General features: G+C 43.6%; 1 protein-coding gene across 2 annotated transcripts in view; it reads left to right on the plus strand.

Moving 5' to 3' along the window:
• Positions 1-6341: 6341 nt before the first annotated feature.
• The window catches only part of BHD (Birt-Hogg-Dube), a 61827-nt gene continuing 55959 nt past the window's right edge, over positions 6342-12209 (plus strand). The window contains exon 1 of one of the 2 annotated variants that reach the window (XM_068392674.1): positions 6342-6724. The gene's annotated coding sequence lies outside the window, so the exon portion shown is untranslated. The remainder of the gene's footprint in view (positions 6725-12209) is intronic. The other variant, XM_068392673.1, reaches the window with a different exon arrangement.

Below are 12209 nucleotides of genomic sequence, written 5' to 3' on the forward strand. Positions count from 1 at the left end.
TTCCATCCCCGCTCCTACTCCTACACCGACGGAAGTGTCTATTCCGTCTACCTCCTCGACCCCGGATCCCTCTTCTTCCACTCAAGAAATGATCCGACTGATTAGAGCCGTCATGGACGACAGGTTGAAGGAGAATCAGGAGTTCATCAGGTCCATGATGGGATCCAGAGAACCGAAGAGGATTTCGGTTAAGGATCTCCCCGCTTGCTCACATGCCAACCCGTGGAGGTATGCTGAGCATATGGTTATCGCGACCGGCAGGATCTTCGTCAGTGATAAGATCGGCACGGTCCCTTTGGAAGACGTGGAGTTCTTCCCAAACTTTGAGGCCTACCCGGACTGTTACGTCCGTCTTCGTTCCGAACCTGCCTCGAAGGAAGAGACCGAACCTAAGGAAGAGATAGTGTTCGATCTCGCAAAGGCCCAGGCTATGCTAGCCGCCGCATTCAAGAGTAGAGGCTTTACCTACTCTAAGCTTCCGGCCCTGAGCAAGAAGCACCCTACTTATGTCGCACCTGAAAGTGCGGTTCTTCCATTCTTGGAAAAGGCCTTAGCTGCGTGCCTTAAAGCTGCGGATGAAGGGAAAGCCTGCCCTGCATTGGAGGAGTGCAGACCCTTCTCCATAGTTACTCCCCCTGACGCTCGACACTGGAAAGATGTCCAGCATACTTTCGTCTTGGGAAGGCTCGATCCTGACGTCGCCGGACGTCAGTTTAATGAAGACCTCCCTAAGCTCAACGATCACCTCCTTCGTCGGGAACAAGATACGAAGGAGAGGCTCGCAGCATCCCTATCTCATCAAGTCCAACTCGAAGTTATGGCCTGTGACACCAGAGTACCAGACCACTACATGGTACTCTCCAAATCCCACTTGATGACCGTGATGAAGGACTTGTACCACTTCATAAAGGCTCGGAGAGCCTGTCGTGAATTCGTGTTTGCAGCTGCCACCGTGAAACACGAACCCCGGAGGCTGATTTCCTCCAACATCTGGGGAAAACACCTCTTTCCTTCTGACCTTGTGAAGGAAATCACTGACAGAGCCGCCACGGAGAATAGGAACCTTCTCCACAAGTGGGGCATGTCCAGGAAAAGGAAACCCTCTCAGGACGACGGACCTCAACCTAAGAGGAAATCCCAAAAACAGAAACCCCAGCAACGTCAACAAAGACGTCAGTTTCCGGGACCCGCTACCTCCCAAGTGGTTGCCCAACCACAACAGACCTTTCAATTGGTCCCCCAACCGGTGTTGTCACAGTCACCGGTCTTCACCCCTGCTTTCGAGCAACAGTCAACTACCTTTCGTGCCAAAGGTAGAGGCTCATACAGAGGTGCAAGCAAAGACGCCTCTCGCCGTCCCTCCAGAGGCAGAGGAGGAAAGGGAGCTAGCGGCCGAGGCAGCAAGCCCTCGGGACACCAGAAGCAATGAAGTCCTTCCGGTGGGAGGAAGACTCCGCCAATTCCAGGATCGTTGGACCTTCGATCCCTGGGCACACAGCATCGTCAAGAAGGGTCTAGGCTGGAGTTGGACTCAACCACCCCCAACCTTCCAGCAATTCTTCCAACAATCAACCCCCCTTCTGGAAGAATATGTCCTAGATCTCTTGAACAAGAAGGTGATAAGGAAGGTAAAGTCCACCAGGTTCCAAGGGAGACTGTTTTGTGTCCCCAAGAAAGACTCAGACAAACTCAGAGTCATTCTGGACTTATCCCCCCCTCAACAAGTTCATAGCGAACGACAAGTTCAAGATGCTGACGCTTCAACAGATAAGGACCCTTCTGCCTCGAGGTTCCTACACGGTCTCCATAGACCTGGCGGATGCCTACTGGCACGTTCCAATGAACCATCACGCTTCCTCCTACCTAGGATTTCGACTCCAAAGGAAAAGCTACGCCTTCCGGGCCATGCCCTTCGGCCTCAACGTGGCCCCTCGGATCTTCACAAAACTGGCGGATGCCATAGTACAACAACTCCGCCTACGAAACGTCCAGGTGATGGCCTACCTCGACGACTGGCTAGTCTGGGCTCCATCGCCCGAAGATTGTGCAAAATCTTGCAACGAAGTCACCCAGTACCTAGAACACCTGGGATTCAAGATCAACGAGAAAAAATCTCGCCTCTCTCCAGCTCAGAAGTTCCAGTGGTTGGGAATCCACTGGAACCTTCAGTCACACCGCCTTTCCATCCCCCAGAAGAAAAGGAAGGAAATAGCAGGGTCTGTCAAGCGACTGCTGAAATCCAAACGCATTTCAAGACACCAGCAGGAACGAGTTCTAGGCTCTCTACAGTTCGCCTCAGTGACAAACCCAGTGCTTCGCACACAGCTAAAGGATGCCGCGGGAGTCTGGAGACGTTCGGCATCCATCGCTCGAAGAGACCTCAAGAGACGGCTTCCAAACAGACTGCGACTTCTCCTAAAGCCGTGGTCAGAAGAAAAGGCCCTGAAAAGGTCCATTCCTCTCCAACACCCTCCTCCATCACTCAACATCCACACGGATGCTTCGCTGGAGGGTTGGGGAGGTCACTCCCACCAAAAACAGGCTCAAGGCACCTGGTCTCCCCTGTTCAAGACGTTCCACATAAACATCTTGGAGGCCATGGCGGTCCTTCTAACCCTGAAGAAGTTATCCCCGCCGCCCTCGATCCACATCCGTCTAACCCTAGACAACTCGGTGGTAGTTCGTTGTCTCAATCGCCAAGGCTCAAGATCGCCCCAGATAAATCAGGTGCTTCTCCCAATCTTCCGTCTGGCAGAGAAGAAAAAGTGGCACCTGTCTGCAGTTCACCTACAAGGATTCCGCAACGTGACAGCGGATGCTCTATCTCGGACAAACCCGATAGAGTCGGAATGGTCTCTAGACGCAAGATCGTTCTCCTTCATCTCTCACCAAGTCCCAGAACTTCAGATAGATCTCTTTGCAACGAGCGACAACAATCAACTTCCTCGGTATGTGGCCCCGTACGAGGACCCCAAAGCAGAAGCAGTGGATGCCATGTCACTGGACTGGAACAGATGGTCCAAGATCTACCTGTTCCCCCCCACCAACCTTCTGTTGAAAGTCCTCTCCAAACTGAGAACCTTCAAAGGGACAGCGGCCCTAGTGGCTCCCAAGTGGCCTCGGAGCAACTGGTACCCCCTGGTCCTGGAGCTGCAGCCCAAGCTGATCCCTCTCCCGGGCCCAGTTCTCTCTCAACAAGTACAGAAGTCGACTGTCTTCGCTTCATCATCGAAAATCAAGGACCTTCATCTCATGATTTTCTCTCCCTAGCCGCAAAGAAGAGGTTTGGGATCTTGAAGAAAAGTCTGGACTTTCTAGAGGAATACAAGACCGAATCCACAAGACGGCAATATGAATCATCCTGGAGGAAATGGGTCTCCTTTGTCAAGACAAAAAATCCTAAAGAAATCACGATTGATTTCTGCATGTCCTTCTTTATTCACCTTCATGGACAGGGATTAGCAACCAATACGATATCAACCTGCAAATCGGCCTTGACTAGACCAATTCTATATGCTTTCCAAATTGATCTGTCCAGCGACATCTTCAACAAACTACCGAAAGCATGTGCTCGCCTACGCCCAGCACCCCCACCGAAACCGATCTCCTGGTCACTAGACAAGGTACTCCATTTTGCCTCCAACTTGGACAATGATTCATGCCCTCTCAAGGATCTGACTCAGAAAGTTATATTTCTCTTTGCTCTCGCTTCAGGAGCTCGAGTCAGCGAAATAGTGGCATTATCAAGAGAAGAAGGACACATCCTGTTTACCGATACAGGAGAAGTTACCCTCTCCCCTGATCCGACGTTTCTCGCCAAAAATGAATTACCCACCAAAAGATGGGGCCCTTGGAGAATATGCCCCCTGAAGGAGGATGCCTCTCTATGTCCAGTAGAGAGCCTCAAGGTCTATCTTCGCAGAACTTCAAACTTTGGTGGAGGCCAACTCTTCAAAGGAGAAACATCGGGCAGCGACCTGTCACTGAAACAATTAAGAGCGAAAATCACCTACTTCATTCGCAGAGCGGATCCGAACAGTACACCCGCTGGTCATGATCCTAGAAAAGTGGCATCATCTCTGAATTTCTTTCAGAGCATGGACTTTGAAAGCCTTAAAAACTTCACGGGCTGGAAGTCCTCGCGAGTTTTCTTTAAACATTATGCGAAACAAGTGCACGAAGTCAAACATTTTGTGGTAGCTGCAGGTAGTGTTATGAAACCTGCACCTAACTCTGCGTAGAACAGTGAGTTACTTGGGACTCTAACTCTTCGGGTGCCTATGTTGACCCTCGAGCGATTCATAGTGATGTCGAAAAACACTTAGTGCTTTTATAACTGTTCTTATCCCAGGTGAAATGTCATAGTTGTCACACAAGTGCCGCATGCCCTGAGCATGATGTGTTTTTTAATCAAAGACTTGCGTTCCTCGAGAACGAGTACCTACTAATAAACTTGAAATTCCTTTTCAGATTCAAGAGCAAGTCTTTATTACTATGTACATTATAATTACTGTAAATGAACTTTACTTATTGCTGTAAATTATTTAATTTCTGCATTTGTGAAATAAAATTTCTATTTTATTACCTGTGCGTCTCAATCAGCTCCTACTTACTATGAAATACATGCCTGTCATAGTTTTATTATCCCCCCTTTTCCTTATGGTTATGAAGAAATTAAGATGCTAACTCTTAATTTATATTCACTCTGATTATGTAAGGTTCCAACACGAATACTTACTTTTGATACCCGGGAGATGAACCATCACTCTCAATACACAGTGCCCAACCACCACTGGTCTAATTTTCAGAATGTTCCTATACAAATACCAAACATTCGGCTTCATCTCCAAGTTCTTCAAGTTCTTCTATCAGGATGAATAGCCCTTCAATACCACTTTGACGTCGGCATAGCCCATGGGAACTTCACTGCCAAGGGGGGCAGGATGCTTCTTCCCTATGGTTCTTTATCAAAGATTACTATGCTGTTTTGTCAATGCCTTGGCACTTACTATTAGGGGAAAATCTACCACGATACATTGATTCTCTGGTACTCTTCCATCAGGACGCCATGGCTTGAGCCCAAAAAACGGATTTTGAGCGAAGCGAAAAATCTATTTTTGGGTGAGATAGCCATGGCGTCCTGATGGACCCTCCCTGCTACTTCGTCCAGTTTTAGATCCCACCCTGTTCTACTGTATCATGGTGATGGGCAGCAACTGGCTTCAGGATGAAGACGGGCGTGACGTCATTTGAGCAATGGCGCCCGTTTGTTTACGTCTCGAGTATCAGTAGTAGCCACGAGTGAGATTGGCTGTGGAGCGGCTCCCAGCTATTCTCAACCCTTACACACCGAAGCATTAACTCTGTTCGGGGTGAAGATAGCTATGTGGCGCGTTCAGACATGCGTCCCCTGTTGATATACGATGTCTTAAAGGGAAACCTTTGAGATACTCGCTCCAGAAGTTAGAATTCTGTGATAACCTGTGGTTAAATTCTCTGGGAATATCTTAGTAGTCTTATACCCAAGGAAGCTACCAAAAAGGAACCTTCCATCAGGACGCCATGGCTATCTCACCCAAAAATAGATTTTTCGCTTCGCTCAAAATCCGTTTTTAACATGGTCTTCCACTATCTTGGTGTAGAATTCGCTTGCTTGAGAGTAGTCTACACTTGGACACACTTTCTCTTCCTCTTTTTTTTTTATACAGTTTATATATGAAAGATCTATTTTAATGTTGTTATTGTTCTTAAAATATTTATGTAGTTTATTGATTTCCTTATTTCCTTTCCTCACTTGGCTATATTTTCCTGCAAGAGCCCCTGGTCTTATAGCATCATGCTTTTTTCAACAATGGTTGTACCTTAGCAGGTAATAATAATAATAATAATAATAATAATAATAATAATAATAATAATAATAATAATAATAATAATAATAATAATAATAATAAACATTTAACTTTGAAGTCATCATTTGCTGATATTGGCAAGGCTTTTATAGTCTTAAGATAAGCAGTGGGCAAATCGAGGAGTAATAGTTTTGCTCCTGTACTTAAAAATTTCGATGGAAAGCAATTATTCCATTATAAGATCTAATAAGTAACCCATAAAAGTCTTGATAATTGTAAATTTATTCTTATTATGGAGTTTGTGTTGGGAGTTAGGTTTGTAATGGAGCGAACCATCATAAATTTTGAGTTGAGTGAAGGTCTGAAGGAACAGAAAAAATATACATACCAAGTGTGGAGAAAATTGAAAAGATAATCAAGGAAATAGAATAATGAAGAAAACTAAGGACGGAGGTGCCGATGAAAAGACAAATTCTTCCGATGACTACTAAACTTGAACTTCCTGATTTCTGGTTTTCAAGGTATAATGAAATAAATGATAGTAAAATTTAAAATTTTCATTAAGTGAAAAAGCCCAATTACATTATTGAGTATCAGCTTAGAAGTTTTTCACCCATCTATTAATAGATAGAGTGGCCGTAAGCTTAATTTGCGGAGGGAGAAACTAGTAACCAGGGAAGTTGGAACCAGTCAGTTGTCAACCATTGACTCTTTCAGTGAATAACTTGTCTCTGTTGAAACCAGGGACTTTAGGTGTTGATATCGCTAAAATTGCCATCGTAATGAAAATGGCCGGATTTTAATGTGTCACAAATTGATCACCAAGACGCAAGAGCACGAGTGACATGAAGGGTGACAGCGACCTGTGTTGGTAGGTGTGAAATTCACCGAAGTTTCGTAATTGGGCCTTGTCAGCACCTTATGATTATTCGTAGAGGGATTACTTTATTAATATGACGTCATACATATTTCTTGAAGGATTATGGGGTTAATATAACGTTATACTTATTCCTTGAGTGATTACTGTATTAATGTAATGCCATATATATGTTCCTTAAAGGATTTCTTGGTAATATAACGTCATACATATTCCCTGATGTGATTACTTTATCAATATAACACATTTTAAGTAAATTACATATCATACATATTTCTTGATGGTTTACTGGTTTAATATGTGATAATGTAATTTTTAGTGAAACTAATTCACTATAAGAAATGACAAATGCTGGCTTTTTAGTATTCATGGTTAAATGATAGAAGGGTACAATAAATAGCTTGTAGAAAATAAAACTTATGTAATTTGTGATGTTTTGAAGTTTTCATAATGACATCTGGCAGAACTCCATAGTTTTTGAGATATGTTGGATCAACTATGATAACTGAAAAGCTATGGCTTTGCGCCAGGTATCATTATTGATTATGTTTGAAAGACCAAAATATTCCACGTACCAGTCAAATTGTACAGTATGATATTTAAATCAACTTTTTTCAACGGTAAATACAGTATAGGATACTTTAATTTCTTGCCAAATACATGAATCATATATTTTTCCTATGCGTTATCTTGTGTTCTATGCATATTTATTGGGGCAAACCACCTGTTCATGAGTTTTCGGACCCCTTTATATTAAGACAATTATGGGGGATACCAGTGGGAAACCGGGATTTTTTTTGGGGGGGTTGGTGGAGAAATGCCATAAACGAGTGATTTAAAGCAACAATAATGATCAGAACTGCAAATTAAGGACTAGATAACCAGTTGGAAAGATATATCGTTCATGTAAGTGGCTGAAAACAGGCCAAACAAGATCATTTAACACTATTGAGATTTGTAAAAGGGTACATAACCTAACAAACCCACCTAACCTAACAAACCCACCTAACCTAACAAACCCACCTAACCCAACAAACCCAACTAACCTAACCTAACTTAGTAGTTCCCAGGTCACAACCCCTGTCTGGGGGCAACTCCCCGGACCCCCCTTCCCAGGTCACTACCCCTAGCCAGGGACAAGCCCCCTGACCCACCTTCCCAGGTCACAACCGCTTGCCAGACCACCCTTCCCAGGTCACAACCGCTAGCCGGACCACCCTTCCCAGGTCACAACCGCTAGCCGGACCACCCTTCCCAGGTCACAACCGCTAGCCAGACCACCCTTCCCAGGTCACAACCGCTTGCCAGACCACCCTTCCCAGGTCACAACCGCTTGCCAGACCACCCTTCCCAGGTCACAACCGCTTGCCAGACCACCCTTCCCAGGTCACAACCGCTAGCCAGACCACCCTTCCCAGGTCACAACCGCTTGCCAGACCACCCTTCCCAGGTCACAACCGCTTGCCAGACCACACTTCCCAGGTCACAACCGCTAGCCGGACCACCCTTCCCAGGTCACAACCGCTAGCCAGACCACCCTTCCCAGGTCACAGCCGCTAGCCGGGCCAATACCTATACACTGAACGGAAAGCATTTCCATCATAATCAATTGCCGACTTAAATGAAGTCGCACTAAATTTTAAAATAGGTTGATGTACTTCACTCAAGTTCCCTCCTGGTGATGTCTTTACATGATGGTGGTGAAGCTGAAACTGATGGGGAAGGTGGGATAAAAACGGCTGTTGTTGAACAACATTCGGGAACTTATGCAAAAGTACTTGTAAGCCGTTAATTGGTTTAAAAAACCACCTGACAGACATGTCATTGTAAATGCACAGAAACCAAGCATGCGCAATAAGTCCCCCCTCAGTCTCTCAGGTGTAAACAATGGACTTAGAGTGAAAAACATACTTTACATTTTAATCGACTGATATGTAAGTTATTATGCCCAAGCCCCTAATAACCCTTTTACCCCCAAAGGACGTGCTGGTACGTTTCACAGAACTCATCCCTTTACCCCTATGGACGTACTGGTACGTCCTTGCAAAAAATTGCTATTTACAATTTTTTTTTGCATATTTTTGATAATTTTTGAGAAACTTCAGGCATTTTCCAAAAGAATGAGACCAACCTGACCTCTCTATGACCAAAATTAAGGCTGTTAAAGCAATTTAAAAAATATATATAGCAAAATGGGCTTAAAAAAAAAGATCCTTGGTGGTTAAGGGTTGGAAAATTCCAAATAGCCGGGGAGTAAAAGGGTTAAACATATCGAGAAAAATACCAAACTAGCCAGCACTCGTTCATTTCTTATAGCGAATTCCAGTTTCACTAGTAATTAAAGTATCATATATTAACCTTTTCAATGTTGTTTCTGCCAGTCATCCTCATAAAACAACAGTCATCATAATAAAAAAAAAAAGAAATTTGTTTTATCATAGTTATGGATGGGGAAAGTTTCCTACCAAGAACAGCTTTTTTCATACAGAAAAATGCGTTTTTTTTTTTTTTTTTTTAAATGACATTTATTTTCACCACAAATAAATACTTAATGAAATATACTGTAGTATACCGGTATATATCTACAATATATCCAGTGGGAACTCTGGGTTTTGGTTGGGGAAAACATACTGGGAAAATTATATATACTGTAATGGTAAATCAAACTTTTTCTTCTCTATACATTATTTTCTTGGACGTATAATAAATCCATGGAAAACTGCACAAATTATCCATATCCTATACTATTGGTATATTTTTAATTTGTTCGTTGATATTCTAAAAATCGGTTGTATTTGCTCCCTTTCGTTCAAATGTACATTCGTGTTAACCAGTTTTAGAACTTTTGCGTGTAAACCCCGCCCCCCCTTTTTTTGACCAATAGGATTACTTGTTTTCTTACCCGCGACATTCAAGTACTGTATTTGACCCATCTAATACCGTATGTATGTACAGTATTCGTTGTTGCAATATCCATGTGTACATAATTCTTTTTACTCGTGACATTCAAGTATGCTACAAAACTTGATGCTCCTATCAACGTTTGTATGTATTCGTTGATGTAAAACCCATGCGTGTATTTCTTATTTTCTCAAGTTTAAAGTCGTTTCCTCTGATATTACAACATTTTAATGTATTCCCATGAAATATTTATTCTTTCTTTCACTTTATCTTAATAATTGTCCGTGATTTCTGTTTTTTTTTTTCCTGTTAGTGCCGTATTAAATTTAGTTTTCACGTAGCAAATGCTTGCTCTGAACGAGTTTACCCTTCAAGATTACTTTACAGACGCCGCACTGTTAAACGGATTTTTCCATTAACCAATCACGTAACTGTATGTATGGAAACTTATATAGGGGGGTTATATTTCCCCCTTCCTTTGTTATCACTTCAAGTGCTTCACTTCAGTCCTTTCCAAATCCTTTTTATGTGTGTCACCGAGCATAGCTAAGACGCTTCTAAAAACTCATAATGTCATACCACAAAAATTACAGTGACTGAAGTGTTGTTCTTGGTTATTTTACAGGGAAGAGAAGCAAATTTGGCATCCTGCTCATAAAGTAATTCGTTATTTTGTTTTTATTGAATTTTAGGTTCTGTGATTTTTAGATTTACAAAAGCTTCATCCACAAACCTAGCAATGACCATCTTAGCTCCGCTATTACATCATGCGGACTGGTTCCTGGACCTTCTTCAGCTCATGATGGAAGTCCTGAGGGAACTTCCCCACAACACAATCTACAGTACTCAGACAACCACACGTGAACATCTACCACAAAGCCCGAGAAACTCCTGGAGACTATCCAGCATCTCTTCTCACAGAGAGGCTTTTCACTATAAGTTGCGAAGAGGATGTCCGGATACCTCCAGAAATCATCAGCTGCCGTGTACCACCAAGTGGTCTTCTGTGGATGGTGTCATGGAAGTGGTATCCCTCCCCTGTATGCCACTATTCCAAAAATAGCGGAATTTTTTTTATACCTTCGGGAGGAAAAACTCCTCTCTGTCTTGACGGTGAAAGGCTGCTACTAAGCCTTGAACCTCACCTTTAGACTGAAAGGAGTTAATCTTTCAACTTCGACGGAGTTGTCTCTCTTCATACGGAGTTTCGAGCTTACTTGCCCTCAGTCGAAAGTTAGATCACCTCCATGGAACGTGGTTCACGCCCTTTGGTCCATGAAGGGCTCTCTCTCCGAACCATTACACCTTGCATGAGATCTTCACCTGACTTTGAAGACGGTATTCCTGCTCGTATTGGCATCAGCCAAGAGAGAGTTAGGGAACTCCGTGACCTTAACTGCGACGTCTCCCATTCAAGGAGAGGGTGGGAGTGAAGCTCGTCTTTGTCCCTGAGTTTATTGCCAAAACTCAAAATCTGTGATTAGCGGATCCTAGATTAGGGCCATTCTAGATTGCGAGTCTTCGTAACGTAACCGATGATCTAATCAACTGTTACTTTTTCCAGTGAGGAGTTGGAGGTACTGCACTATCTCAAAAGAACCGCAGCAGCTCGCCCCTAAGTGTCAGTGTGCTTTGTCAGCATGGAGAAGGTCAAGAGTAGGATCACCAAGAACACGATCTCTGCTTGGATTTACAAGGTCATAGACCGAGCATTGAGTCCCAATCCTTCCCCGCAAACAGGACGACCGAGAGCTCATGACGTTAGGGGCATAGGTATGTCCCTAGTGTTCAAGAAAAACTACTCTGTGATGCAGGTCTTACAAGTGGGTGTGTGGAAGTGTGAGACGACCTTCATCTTCCCTTACCTGCAAGATATGACCCACAGAAACAAGAAGACGTTCTCCATAGGCCCGGTGGCAGCTGCACAACAAGTAGTTTAAATACCTCAGGTGCCTTGATGGACAAGTAGCAGATAGTTGAGGGTAGAGGTTACCCAGTATTAAGTGTGGAAGGAATGGTTAAGAATGACTGGCTCTCTCTCTTTTTCATCTTCCCCTCTCTTGGGAAACAGCACCTATGGTTCTCTGCAAGCTGGCCTCTTCTGTCTGCAGGTAAAACCATTTCCCTTGTGTAATCTGGTATAGAAATAATAGCAACATACCCTCTGGCGAGGTAGAATTGGGTAACGTATATAGTCAATTCAAGGATTCCTACGTTTCTGAGAATTCTTGTTTAGATTAGTCACACTGTTAGTGTCACACAATCTCACAGATTACTCTGGCTGCTAAAGCATGCTATTGCATGTAGAGTTAAGGGAGATGTCTGGGTTTTCTCCCTTATACATGTGGAACACATACAGGAAAACCCCTAGTTCAAAAACCAGGCAGTTGGTTAGGATTTCTACCTAAAGGGCAAGTCATCTCTGTCAAAGAGCAAAAGGGTTTGTATTTAGTGTTGGAGTAAATGACAAATTTAAAACACAATAATTTGTATTTTTCCTAATGATACAAACCTGTATCTCTTTATACAAGGGCCCGCCATCACCTATCCCCCTTGCGAGTCCTGCCTTTAATCAAGTTACG

Source organism: Palaemon carinicauda, chromosome 18 (genome assembly GCF_036898095.1).
Source record: "Palaemon carinicauda isolate YSFRI2023 chromosome 18, ASM3689809v2, whole genome shotgun sequence".
NCBI lineage: Eukaryota > Metazoa > Arthropoda > Malacostraca > Decapoda > Palaemonidae > Palaemon > Palaemon carinicauda.